The 13,966-nt window shown below is 40.3% G+C and overlaps 1 pseudogene; it reads left to right on the top strand.

Annotated features, from left to right (window-relative positions):
• Nucleotides 1-2,180: 2,180 nt before the first annotated feature.
• On the top strand, nt 2,181-2,515 carry LOC150004458 (mitochondrial intermembrane space import and assembly protein 40 pseudogene; annotated as a pseudogene).
• The last annotated feature ends 11,451 nt before the right edge of the window (nt 2,516-13,966 follow it).

A 13,966-nucleotide genomic window follows, 5' to 3' on the forward strand; every position in this document is an offset into this window, starting at 1 on the left:
ATTAGTGCAGAAACACACAAAAATGGTTTTAAAGAACAAATTGCTTCTTTATAAATTTTTTCTGAAGTCAGATAAAGCTTATCTTTAATCTGTGGGCATTTTAACACAAAAGAAAAGTTCAGAATCCTGGAGAATTATAAATCTAACCTTTAAAGTTATAAAATTAATGGAGGAGCTCATGCAGATAATCAGCATAAGAATTTCCAAATGTGTATACAAAAATGTGAAAATCTCTAGTTCCTGGGTTATCAAATGAGTTTTCACAATGAAAATTATAAGATACCTCAAGAAGATGTATCCACCTTTGAGTTTTAAAGCACATGAAAACACATATTACAACATATTTTTTCAAAAGAACTTTATTAAAAACATAACTGAAGCAAATGTGACTGGTAAACAAGTGAAAAATGTGCCCATTAGGGCACTGTGTAACAATACAATTAAATACAAACTATTAAGTTTTAGCTATGGTAGGTATTTCTTGATTGCCCTATGGGTGGCTGCCTTGTTTTCTGAAAAGAAAAATAGTAATGATCTAATGATGAAAGTGTGTCATTGAATTCCAGGTAACTAATACCTCCTTAACCTAACTTTTTATGTGGCCAGTGACATTGGTGCTCCTTGACTCTGGTCACTCACCAAATGGAGGGGAGGCCTTCCTGCTGCATCCAGGGCTAAAGACAGAAATCCTGGCACCAATCCCCCAACCCCTCCATTCTCTGTCCCCTGTCTCCAGGTGGACACACTCCTTTGGCTGGAATGCTGATGCCCACTTGGGACAATCCCAGGCCTTCTGTCTTTCCCAACACCACTTAGGCTCTCATTCATTGCAAGCAGGCCTGGCTTCCCTTAGGCTGTTATTTCAGGAGCAACCCATGTAAGGGAAGTGGTGACCGCTCTCTGCTTTCTCTTGCTTAGAGAATAATTGTGTCAGTATGCTGGAGCTTGAACTAGAGTGGAAAATTTTTGCAAAACCCCCATGGTGACAGTTTCCCCCAAACAAGTACAGAATGTTAGTTTTGTAGTTGCAAACTGCATGGGGTCAGTTGCCCCCAAACAAGTCATGTATCAGCCAAGTGCAGGTAGCAACTACCTCACCCCTGCTTCACAACGGATGTTATATTCTATAGTTGTGTTATTTACATTGTCCATGGTTAGAACGGTTGTGTTGTGCTACTAACCCAGCTAGCAACTCAGGATATAGGTTTATACTATATAAACAGCTTTGTACTAAGGCTCAGGGCTATTCATTTGAATCCCTGCATGGAGTGAGAGTGAGTAATCACTGGCCAGCTAATAAAGGCTCTTTAAATTCTAATTTGGTTGTCTCTGACCATTTGGTTCTCACACTTGGTCCGTAACATTTGGAGGCCCCAGCGAGATACCCAGCCAGAACATTGTCACCTTCCCTGAACCACTCACCCTCTTAGCACTAGTAATGATCAGACCCGTCCTTAAAGAACATGGGGAAGTCCTTGTTACAATGATGCCAAAAAAGAATGTCCCACATTCCCTTTGATCTGCGACTGCTGTATGGGTACTGAGAAGCATGCATTTGACACTCCCCCTGGGTCGTGGGTTTGGTTCACAGCACCTGAGGAGGTTGGAGGCTGGTCCCTTCTCTAGTCCCGCTCATGGACCATTTTACAGCTGTCTCTGCCCCCACTGCTAGGAATGGTATCTCACAGGTCCAAGCCAAGTTTGAAGCCACAATCCTGAGCACAATAAATTCTGGGCACAGGTCATGAGGTGGGCCTGCTGCCAGATCCACCTCAGGGGAAGATCTCTGAGAGACGTTCCTCAGCCCCGAGTGTGACACTGGCAGACGGGCGCCCTCCCTATCCTGAATGACTACATGGAGCCGTTCGGATTCTTACCTGTAAGGACTTGGATTCTGAGGGAGAGGAATTCTTGGGTTGGAACAGGGGCATGCCAGGAGGGTCTCAGGGGAGGGCCAGACGTGGCATTACCTCCGAGACCTGGTCCCAGACCACGACGGTGGCTGGTGACCACAGGTTTTTCTGTCTTAAGTGTCATCTTGTCTGTTCCGTACAAAATGGATCAAACTACTTCATGTGCTACATTTATGCTTTTGCAATGTTTTCTTAAAAACTTTCAGGATTTTGGCCACCGCTGCTGCCACCATCACCACTGCGAAGTCTGAGTCCTGGGCTGCAGCCATGGCCTACTGCTGGCAGGAAGGGAAGGATCGAATCATATTCGTGACCAAAGAAGACCATGAAACTTCAAGCAGTGCAGAGCTGGTGGCTGATGATCCCAAAGATCCAAACGAGGAGCATGGATTCTGCCAAATGGAGACATTAACTGGAACTGCGCATGCCTTGGGGGGATGACCAGTGGCCCCTGTGGGGAACAATTCAAGTCGGCCTTTTCCTGCTTCCACTATAGCACGGATGAGGAGGAAGAGGAGGAGGAGAAGAAGCCAGCAGAACCTTTAAAAGAGACAGCTCCCACTGAGGTCACTACAACCAAAGAGAAGGAGCGGTCAAGCTAATGAAGGCCATGCTGTAGCACTGGGCTCCAAGCCTTCCACCTCAGAGTGATATGAACCTTTTGCAAAATGCCTTTCGGTCTCTCTCCAAGAAAGCATCTTTTTCTCTATTGTTCTGTGCACTGTAATACAAAATAACTTATTTTGATGCTCAGGGGTCTTGGCCCCTTGATATATACACTGAAAAAAAATAGGGTTTTATGTATGTGTGTCTCACATAATTTTATCAGTGACTGTAGCTGCCACTTTTGAATTCTCTTCTCAGATAACCTCAGATTTTGCCACTTTGAAATAATGTGCTGAATATTCTCAGCAACCAAAAATCATTATCTAGCAGTATCTATTAGGAGTGAGCTGACTTATTAATTCATTATCACCCTTTTAGTAGATTTTATACCTGTTTGGGAAATGAAATAGAAACATCTCCCTTTAAAAATGCTGGAATGGGGCCATTCTTAGTACAAGAAGCCAGAAAATCAGATACTTATATCTCCGAAACCATCCTGACCTTGAGTGTATGAGGAGAATGTTGTGCTTCATTTCTGATGCATTTTGGTTTCCATTTTTACATTGAGCTCCAGGGTTTTCTTTTTAGAAAGTAGAGCTGTGGACCCTCCGATTCACAGTCCCTTTCTAAACAAAGAAAAGGCTGGTTTTTGCTGTTCTTATTCCAAAGCCCTGGTTTGGGGCCTGTGTTCACACCGACTCTGTCTCAGCCTTTCAGGTGCTATGTTCTTGAGAGGTGGGACCTACTTGTTACCAAAGTAACAGCCAAGAAGGAAATGTGAATTAAGTGGTCAATTAAAAGAAAAACATGGTTTTTACCTGAAAAAAAAAAAAAATCTTCCAGGATTTTAGGAGGCAGGCTTCATTCTATGGGACGCCAGTGAGCCCAAATCAAAACCTCTCCTTCTCCCAAAACCCCACTGGCTTGATTTCTTTGTTAGAATCTATCTTCTGCACCCACCACAATGCCTCTGTAAAGCAGCGCTGCCTTTGGTGAACCCCGGGGCTTCGTGCAGTCCCATGTGTCTAGCTGACGTGTGGCAGGACAGCAGCTGCAAGCTCCAGTTTGGAGCAATTCCCTTCACCTTCAGTGGACACTAAGGAGCTGCTAGAAGCCCTGATGGCCCAGTCTAGAGTAAGCAAAGGACAGTGGACAGCCTTGGTGGCAGGTGAGTGGCAACCCATTTAGGCGGTGGGCTTGGACCACTGCCATTGAGACTTGGTAAAGCTCTTCTGGTTTGGTTCTGGGTTGTGCTGCCTGTAGCCGATGTGGTTCATCTAATCCCAGAAGCCTGGGCGGGGTTTAGGTGGGGTTGTTTAACCTCTGAGTAAATGTGTGAATGAATGTTAAGGTTAAAAAAAAAATTATTTCCTTCTTTTGTGTGACTCCACGAACTTCGATCTATGGAGTCTGAGTGGGCTCTAGCCTCGCAAAAGTAGAGGCTGAGCGGGCATTTGTTTGGCCACCTTTGGAAGCTCCCAGCCTGTGTTTGTGCCGTGAAGGGGGAATTGCTCCCGTGCCTTGTGTTCCTGTCCCTGATTGTAATATGACACCCTGGAAACATTCTGTAGATCAGAGTGGCCTGCTTTTGGGGTCAGGTAGCCCCCTTGGGGGTACTTTAAATAAGCGTAAAAACAGTATCGCTTGGGAAACCAAAATACAGCGAGCGCGGAGAGGGAGGGTAGGGGAACATGAAAACTAAGGCTGTCAATATAGGCAGTGCATTTCATTGTCACAGAAAAGCCTAGGACCCTCTATACTGTCTCCCACTGCCTTGTAGCCCAGGCCACCTGGTGGCCAACAGGGCAGAGGCACTGGGGACAGACAGTACAGAGGGATGAGGCCCCTTAAAATTTCCCCAGAGAAATTGCTTGCAGCATTTCTTTCCTCCCCAGGTAACTTCTAGCAATTCAATTTGCATCTGAATACTCCTTGCTAGAACTGCAAGGAAGGGCAATGTTAAATTTGCTAGCCAGGCAGCCATCTAATCCCCTTGCTACAGGTTACAGAAACAGCAGGATGTCTGTCTCTCCAACATGGAGAGAGGGAAAAAAAAGTGCCACTTTTAAAACTCAGCCCACTTTTCTTCAAACTATGGTACAAGCGACAATGGCAGCAGCTTGGCTGCCAATCAACAATACCTCTAAAGCTATATCTAAAAGGCCCTCAATCTCCTTGCTGCTTCAGCAGGGGGGGGGGGGCATGCCTGTATCTTAAGGACAAGTGTTGTCACACATGAATAAAACTACTGTCCATTCTAGACATCTTCTTCGATGAGAAAGGAAAAGAAATAATCAGGTGGGATGCTATAAGAATATGAAAAAGCAAACATCCTCCCAGTCAGGGAATTGTCCTGGCCTAACAAAAGTTTCCCAGTATAGATCCTGAATGAAATAACAGACCGGAAAATAGGGCTCAGATGAAAGACCTTAGGAGCCTCAACATCAGGGGAATCAAGGAGTCCATTCCCCAAGCACAGAATGTCTCCAAGGTATTCGAAATACAGCTCCATCATCATTCCTACAGAAGCTCAGGGACCAGACGAGGAAGTATTCTGGTCTAAATCCAGAGAATTCTGTAGAATAGGGACTCTTAAAAGTCACTATTGTAACAGAAACTGGCCAAATATTTGTAAAAGGTAAATAAATAGGCCAAATAGAATAAAGTTCAGAAAGTGTATGTTTAAAAAAAAAAAAAAGTAAGAAGCAGGAACTTCAAAAAGCTGCAGAATATCTCTGCAAATCTAGGAACTTTTAGCTGCCAGATACTAAGTTTAAGTATAGTCTCTCACTGTGTGGAAAAGAACAAGAATTGAAAACATGTTATGGTTAAATCTAAAAAAGTAAAGGGTATTTAAAAAGTTTGTAAATGTTGCAAAAGGTCTAAGGAAAGTTATAATAATAAAAAAGGGTTATGGAAGTTTTAAACATGGGAAAAGGAAACTTCATGTGTCCTAATTATATAAAAGCGTACCTTTGTCTGTTCTGCTGTAGAATTCTCTGTATCTGTTTTTGACCAATGAGACCTAGGAAAGGTTGTCTATAAACCAGTTAGCAAAAATTCCTTTGGCCACCCATGACCCAGGAAGGGTCATTCAGGGCTGCTAAGTGCTCCAGCCTGGGCAAATGAACATGTCTCTGCCAAGGGCATGTCTCTCTAGGAGGCTAGTGAACATACTGAAAAGAAAGGGCCTAGCTATCTGTATTTTGAATTATTGCTCTGTTTATGCTCTGAAAGGAAAAATAAGGTTTCCCAGGGGAATTTAAAACTTCACATGAAAAAAAGGGAACCAGAAAAAGTATAAAGCATAAAAATAAAGGTTTGTGAAAGGTATATAAAAGGTTAGTTAAAAGTTTGTATAAGTTCTGAAAAAAAATTGTATGGTTTTAATAATTAAAAATATAAAGGATGGAAATGCAATTTTAGTGAATATTAAAAGGATACAGATTTTCCTTTATGCTTTTGTATTTTTCTCCCTATTTAATCCCTCCAGAATTTGGCAATTTAAACAAATAAGTAATGACATTGAGTTTCTTTGCATAAAACTAAGAAGACCAGTTGTGAATAAAGGTTTTGTTTACGAAGACTTTGACTGAAATGTCATGCCTGAAGGAGGCATGCTTAGGTTCTGGTTGTTACCAGAAAGCCCTAATGAACTGGACTTGACTTCTGAAGCTAAGAAAAGCCCATAAGGAAAAAGCCTGACACCTTGGTTGGTTGTGCGGTTCATGGCAATCTTTCCAGGGAAGGAACGAAGGTTGCTTTCCTAAAAGATGGCTAAAATGAACCTTAAGGCACAATAGAAAATCCAAAGGACTTGGGAAAAGCAAGTGTTTACAGGCAAGGCTGAATGGCAGGTGTGTGGCTCAGCTTCTGTGCCCTGATGGGCAGACTAACAATCAGCATAAAGGTTTTTTGTATAAGTTCCAGCAAAGCAGACTTAAAAATCACATATGATCAATTACTGCTCTTGTTGTGTTTATGCAAATAAACAGGCTAAATTAAAGTTGGACTTAATCGTCGGCAGCCGTCCGTCTCGAGAGACGATGGTGTAGCTTCTTAAGAGTCTATCTGCACCGCCGAGAATGGCTGTGCAGTCCAACTCGGGAGTGACACGGTATCTGTCTCCTCCCGTGTTGAATCGACATCTTGCGATGACGCTGGAGTGTCCTCTCCAGTGAAGCTGAAGCTACAGAGCCTGGGCAGGGTGATATGGAGGGTCTGCTGTTGCCCATGCAGCAGACCCCCCCTCTCTTCGCAGCTGAAGGGTCCAAGGGAAAGACGGAGTCAATACAGCTTGGGTTCAGGTGCGCCGCAGGAGTTGCCGGTGTTGACTACAATGTCAAACCGCCTTAGGGACTCCGGCTCCGGATTTTCTGTCGGGGTTTACTCCCTTAGCCTTTCCCCTGAAGAGGTATGCCGCAAGGCAGCGGAGGTTTTTTGGAGTCAGAGTTTTCCTTCTCTGATGTACCCTGACTGGAAGATCGAACCAGCGACACTTAGCTCGCAGGCCGACGCTCAATCCACTGAGCCAAACCAGCCAGTCCAGTTGGACTTAATACAGTTCCTTTAATAACAAGAAGGGTAATCTTGAGAAAAATCATGACTCAAAGAAAATCACAATACTCAGTAGTAAACTATAAACTAATACAACTGTCTATAAAGTTTATTTTCATTTAAAGTTTGTTTTCATTTAAAAGTTAAATCACGTTTGTGACATTATCAAAAATGCTTAATTTACAGACAAGAAGAATGTTAAGTGCCTTGCAACTAAATTTCTTCCCAATAAAACAGTCTCTTAGATTTAGAGATTGGTTTGTGAATTGTGTTATGTAAATTAACATGTGTGTTCTTTCTGTTTTCATGGGGCATAAGCCTATAATCTCATTACCTGAGTGATTGTCTGTACATATAGGCCTTACTCAAGAAGCCCATCTGCATTGTCGCATCCTAAGACTCAACAGTTTGCTGAACTAAGTAGCTGGGTTGGTGAAGTATGGGGTAGTCTATAGGCTTCACTTTGAAACTGGTTTCTCTCTTTTCTATCCTAATGGCTTAGACAAAAAGGGCCCAAAGGTCTGAGAGGAGGGAAATCCTAAAATATTCCCCTCAGCCCTAGCTAAGTATAGAGGGTAAAAGGGTTTTGGACAGGTGTGACATGCCCTGCACACCTTCCTCCAAAAAAAAGCCATTTCTTTTCCTAATGAGGGACATTAAAAAATTAATGCCTGCCTTTTGTCATATAGTGGTTGTGGGTTAAATTATGCCTTTTAACCCTGTTGCCAAATCTGTTGCCTCCAGAATACAACAAGGATGCCAGCTTGTCCAACAGTGCCAGCCCTTGGAATCTGAACATGCCATTGTCCGGGACAGCTAACTGGCCTGGACTCTGCAAAATCCTTCCCCATGTGGGAAGGCCACCCTCCCCTTCACCCCCACTCTTATTAAAAATTCCTAGACACAAGGGTAGGTAGGACAATGACCATGTTCAGCTTGAAGCAGCTAGAAAAGCATGAGACCTTCACCCATTGTCCTCTATAAAATAAAGGGTCTTAAGTCTAAGAAGGGGAATTGTACAGGGGCTTCATTCCTTAAGGGCCTAGAAAAGTTTTAGTCCTAAGATCACAATATCGCCCTTTAAACACCCAGGACTCAAGGATTTGAATCCCCAAATAGAACCAGAGGGGAATGTGCTGACGCTTGAACTAGAGTGGAAAATTTTTGCAAAAACCCCATGGGGACAGTTGCCCCCAAACAAGTCATGTATCAGCCAAGCTCAGGTAGCAACTACCCCACCTCTGCTTCACAATGAATGTTATATTCTATAGTTTTGTTATTTACATTGCCCATGGTTAGAACGGTTGTGTTGTGCTACTACCCCAGCTAGCACCCAGGATATAAGTTTATATTATATAAGCAGCTTTGTACTGAGGCTTGAGGCTACTCACTTGAATCCCTGCTTGGAGTGAGAGTGGGTAGTCGCTGGCCAGCTAATAAAGGCTCTTTAAATTCTAATTTGGTTGTCTCTGACCGATTGGTTCTCACACTTGGTCCATAACCGTCAGCAGTGGTTGTAACAAAAAATCAGCTAGCTCATTTACTTGAAGGATAACAGTTTAAGCCAAAACATATTTAGCATGACCTATGTTGCCTTTAGGTGACACTAATTTTTCAAAAAGCCTCCTTACAATTAATAAGGAAGTGAAGGCTTATGCTGTTGGTGCCTAACCCAATATCCATTCTTCCTTTGTCTTTTCAAAACTGCTTATATTCCCTCCATTTCCTGATGTTACAGAGGCCTGAAGGTTCTGACCAGTGAGGCCTGTTTGGGCCCCAGTCATGAGCACGGCTCCATGTTCCCTCAGCTATTTCTTTTATTCTAGCTGCTCTGTGGCCACTAATGCTGTACAGGCATTGCCCATGTAGGCACAACCTAACAGCTTGTGCCTCCATCCAGGGTCATGGGGTCACAAAGATTTCATTTTCTGCTGTGAGGCTGCTCAGATCCTGTAATTTCAGAAGCCCAACACTGACATGGGGATGTTAACATTCATGGAGCTACCTATGATGAACTGGTGATGAACATTGATGGGTAGAAGATTCCTTCCCCCTTTGCTTGCCAGGTGTGCAGTTTTGAGAGGCATTTAGAAGGCTCCTTAGATGTTCTTTTGTAAGTCACCTATGGTGATAGCCAACTGAAGAACAGATATTTATCATTTTCCTCCTTTCCTGCTCACTTACCTCATTCCTCACACCTGCTTCCTGGAGTCACAATCCCAAGTAAACCACCTTCATGTACGTCTGTCTTTCAAGTCCATTCAGGGAAAATGCACTGTTTTAAGATTGAATGGAAGAGCAGGAATCAAGCGCTTCTCTGTAAAAGTGTGACGTAAGTTCAGACTCAGCTCGTAGGTCCTTTCTTTTTCATTCCTGCTGGTAAAAGAAAAAGGAAAAGAAAAAAAATTTACTTCTCTCCTGATGAGTAAGGATAATAAAGCAAACAGGTTGTCCCTGATGACAGCTGAATGCTTCCTGGAAAACCTGCCCTGGTATTTATGGGATATACCTGTTTGAGCCTGATTCAAATTTTCTTTTATTTGCAGCCAATGTCATTCCTACATGATATATTGGATAAAATAAAATAAAAAGAGACATATCTTTAGATAGTGATTAAATGTTGCTTAAAAAAATCTTTGTCTGAGCCAACTGACCTGGAGTCTGCACAATCCTTCCCCATGTGGGAAGGCCACCCTCCCCTCCACACCCCCACTATTATTAGGGATTTCTGGACCCAAGGGTAGGTAGGACGACGACCATGTCCAGCTTGAAGCAGCTAGAGGAGCTTGAGACCTTCGCCCATTGTCCTTTACAAGATTACAAAGGGTCTTAATATCTGAGAGGGAGGGATAGTTATTTTTTACGAACCATGGGTACGGACTTGGGGGAGGGATGCTGGGGGAGGGAGATACTGGGTGGAGGGGAGTAAAGGGGAAAAAATTGGAACTACTGTAACAACATAATCAATAAAATATACTTAAAAAAAAAAATCTTTGTCTGTCTCTTTCCTATGCCTTCGTGAGGAACCTGAGAAGGCATTCTATTTTCTTCCCAATGATTGTAGAAGCTGCATATGCAATGGTTTTTTACCTGCCATTGACTGTGTCCAAAGTTTTTGTTCTACTATTTTCTTACATTACATATTACCATTTATTTTCTCTGATATGAATTAGGCACACAAAAATTATCTGGAAAGAAATTATTGCACACATTCAGAGTTTTTATACCACTGTCTTAAAAGATTGTGAAATGTCTTATTTTCCATGGCTTTTATTGATTCAACTTTGTTTTCAGCATGAGTTCAGTAGCTTATAAAAATGCATAGCATAAAAATAAATTAGATAACTATGTTTCACTTTAATTATTATGTCAGATTGAAAGTTAATCCCATTCTGTGAAATCAGCAAGAGGAAAAAGAGCATTGCTATTTTATACACTTGAGCATTTGAATACACTTTTGCTTTAGGGTTTTGTCTTTTTGAAGGGGTAGTAATGCAGCTAGAACTCCGTTAGCCCCAAGTACAGCTGTCGAGAAATATGTACCAAAGGGAATTGCTTCATTAAACATAAAACATTTTATTGTTCATTAGAATATTTCCACATGGGAATTTAATGTTTTGAAGACAAGAATCCACATGGAATTTTGTTCCTGATATTCATGAATGACTGTCTGAATCCCAAGAGGGTGGTCTCACTATAGGGTTTCAAGAAATGCTATCCAGGGTGTGACTAACTTTTAATGATGTGGAGATCTGTAAGTATCAAGCCACTTGAGTCACCACAGTAGAGTGTCAGTATCTATGAACCAAAAATATAAAAGTAAACTCTTGAATTTAAAATTTCATATTGTAAGATTCTTCCAAGTCAACCAGATTTCAATATTTTTGAAATTTCAGGCATAAGAACTTACTGTGTCTGATAGGAAGTGCAGGCAGAGCATACAGAATATTGGATTGGAAATCAAAAGGATTAAGATTTAAATAAAAGCCTTCACTGCCTTATGTTATGCCAGTTCTACAACTCACCTGACTTATCACCTGACTGTGTCCATGAACTTGACTAGAAACACTTTTATCTACTTCATAAGGATCTTTGGAGGATGTACAAACTAGTTCATATTTTAGGATTTTTAAAACTCCTTAAATGGCATCCATCATGCTAAGTGTTTCTCTTTTGTTATGTTTCGTCACAGTAAGTGGCAAGTATTTATTTATATTTGAAGAAATGAAGAATGAGATAAGTCAATAATTGTCGATGGTCAATTATTGATAAATGGCACAACTGAGATTCAAAGTTAAATTTGTCTGACTCAAAAGTCATTTTTTTTTTTTACTCTTCTCTTCTGTTTAGTGTAATAATTACTAAACAGCTTTGCTGACTAGATATGTCTTTGGGCAAATAATTCAATCTGTTACCTACTACATTTTGTTATCCAAAACACAGCTATAAAATAATACCTATCTCAGTATTATTAGGAGGTGTAAGCATTTTATTCATGTAAAGAATGTATAGTTCATGTCACATAACAAGCACTCAATATACTGTGGTCTTTATTGTGGTTACTGGTAATGATACATTATATATGTCATGTTTACTCATTTGCTGCTTGCAAAATTTGAGCTAAATATGTGGCCTATTACTAGGCAATTATGTTGTGCAGATTTTGACCTTGCTCTTGACTGTGTCCACATTTTTTATTTCTTTTTTTTTCTCTTATTTTATAATTTATGCTAATCTTTTTCCAGCTTGATTCAAGTATGACTGACTGACAAATAAAAATCATATATATTTAATGTGTACAATGTGTTTTAATATATGTATACATTGTGAAATGATTACCATAGTCTAATTAATGCAGTTGTGTATTATTTTATGTATTACTCTAAGCTAGCTTAGGGCCCTTTTGAAATAAGGAACATATGAAATACATACCTACAAAGACTAGAGCAAAAGCACTGAGCTGCATTTAAATTAATGGGAACGTCTTTCCTTCACCATTTGGTGGCAGCATATCATAGCCTTATATAATAGGCAGTGCATTTGAAGTATTTTAAATTCACAAATGTCTATATTTTAGATTGAACTCTGGCCTAGAATCCATATATGCTTTCTAAGTCATGAATGTGTATTCATGACTTAATGAGACAAAGATGGATTGTTTTATTAGGGGGTGAAGAATTGAGGGTCAAATTAGCAGGAAGGACTCATTCCTGTTAATTGTTGATGGTAGAGGAGAATTAAGTACAAGACAAGTTGCAAAAACAATGAAACCTCATCTAGAGACTGTTTTGTTATTTTAATTAATATTCATGGCATCTTTGTCAAGCTGTGAGGCAATGATTTTTTTTAATAGAATTTTTATTTTGTTTTTCAATTACAGTTGTCCCATTTTTTCCCCTGTTGCTCCCCCCTACCCAGCCCACCCCTTCTCCCACAATCATATCCCCCCATTTTCCATGTTCATGAGTCATTTATACATCTTCTTTGACTAAACCCTTCCCTTACTTATCCCCCTTCTCTCCCTCCGCCCTCCTCCCTAATAACTGTTATTCTGTTCCTTGTTCTGTTTAGTTCATTTGTTTGTGTTGTTCCTTAGTTTCCTATATTAGGTGATATCATTGTGAGGCAATGATTTATCTGAATAAAAAAAGTAGTGATTTCTATGCTTTAGAGTTTGGGATATATTTTATATATATTATCCCTAATATACATAATCATCTTGTTAATCAGTATTTTTATTTCCATTGTAATAATGAAAATGAAGCTCAGGTTAGCTTTTCCAAGATCCAAAAGTTTTTGAAGTCCATGCTCCTTTATAACATTCTTTAAAGTGGCTCATCTTACACCAAAGTCTATCCTATTAGCATATCTCCATAGCACTCATAGATCAACCAGAGTTACGTGACCATTAAAATAATAGATACTAACATAAATAAATTTTGGTTGTTGTAAGTTATGTTTAGACCAAGTGACTGGATCAGGAAATGAGAATGTATGTGTGTGTGTGTGTGTGTGTGTGTGTGTGTGTGTAAGAGTGAAATCAGGTATTAATATCTAAACATGAAAGAAAAACCACAACATTTGTTAACCAGAGTCTCCTTTTGGTATAAAATGAAGAGTAAACAAATTAACTTTAATAAAACCTAATGCTACTCAGAAAGTTGAAGATTTTCATTTTATGAATATTGACAATTTCTTTAGGTTCCAATATATTCAAAGACACTGATGAATTGTAAAGTAGAAAAGATTAACCAAAGAAAACATTTGCCCATACTCAAATGAATGAACATGCTAACTTGCTCCTTTTTTTCATGGGCTAAATAATTCTATATCTTAATTAGACCTGAACAGTTCTATATGCATTGAGGGATGTTGCTGAAATCAAATGCAGGAGCACTGTAGGGTGACAGCTGACTTTCCACCTGTTAGACATGAGACTTCAGTCTAATCTCTAAATTCCTCAAGGACTCAATTCCCTCTTCCATGAAACAGGAAAGCAACAAACAAACACCCTTCGGGGATTCTTCCTGTTCTGTGTTTGTTGTCTTTCTTCTCCTTATCCTGTATGAATATGTTAGGGAGCCATCTCCTTTGTAAGCCAACTTCTTAGAAGGTTGTCTCCTCTGTACTAACACCAAATGCCTCATTTCAAGAGCATTTAAGTTTTAAAACATTTTATTTATAAATTGTATGATGACATTGGACCTCATCATAGAATTTTATAGATGACAGAATGAAGTGGTATCACTAAAGTAAAGCAGAGTATCTAAGTTAATAAATCTGAAACAGATTTTGTCAATAACAAGATGTGAATATGGAAGAAATAAGTGTATGTAACACAAGGAAAAGAAAAAACAGCACAGGTAATACTGTGTGCTGGCCAGAAGAGT

This window comes from Furipterus horrens, unplaced genomic scaffold, assembly GCF_987537825.1.
Source record: "Furipterus horrens unplaced genomic scaffold, mFurHor1.1.pri manual_scaffold_7, whole genome shotgun sequence".
NCBI classification, from domain to species: Eukaryota; Metazoa; Chordata; class Mammalia; order Chiroptera; family Furipteridae; genus Furipterus; species Furipterus horrens.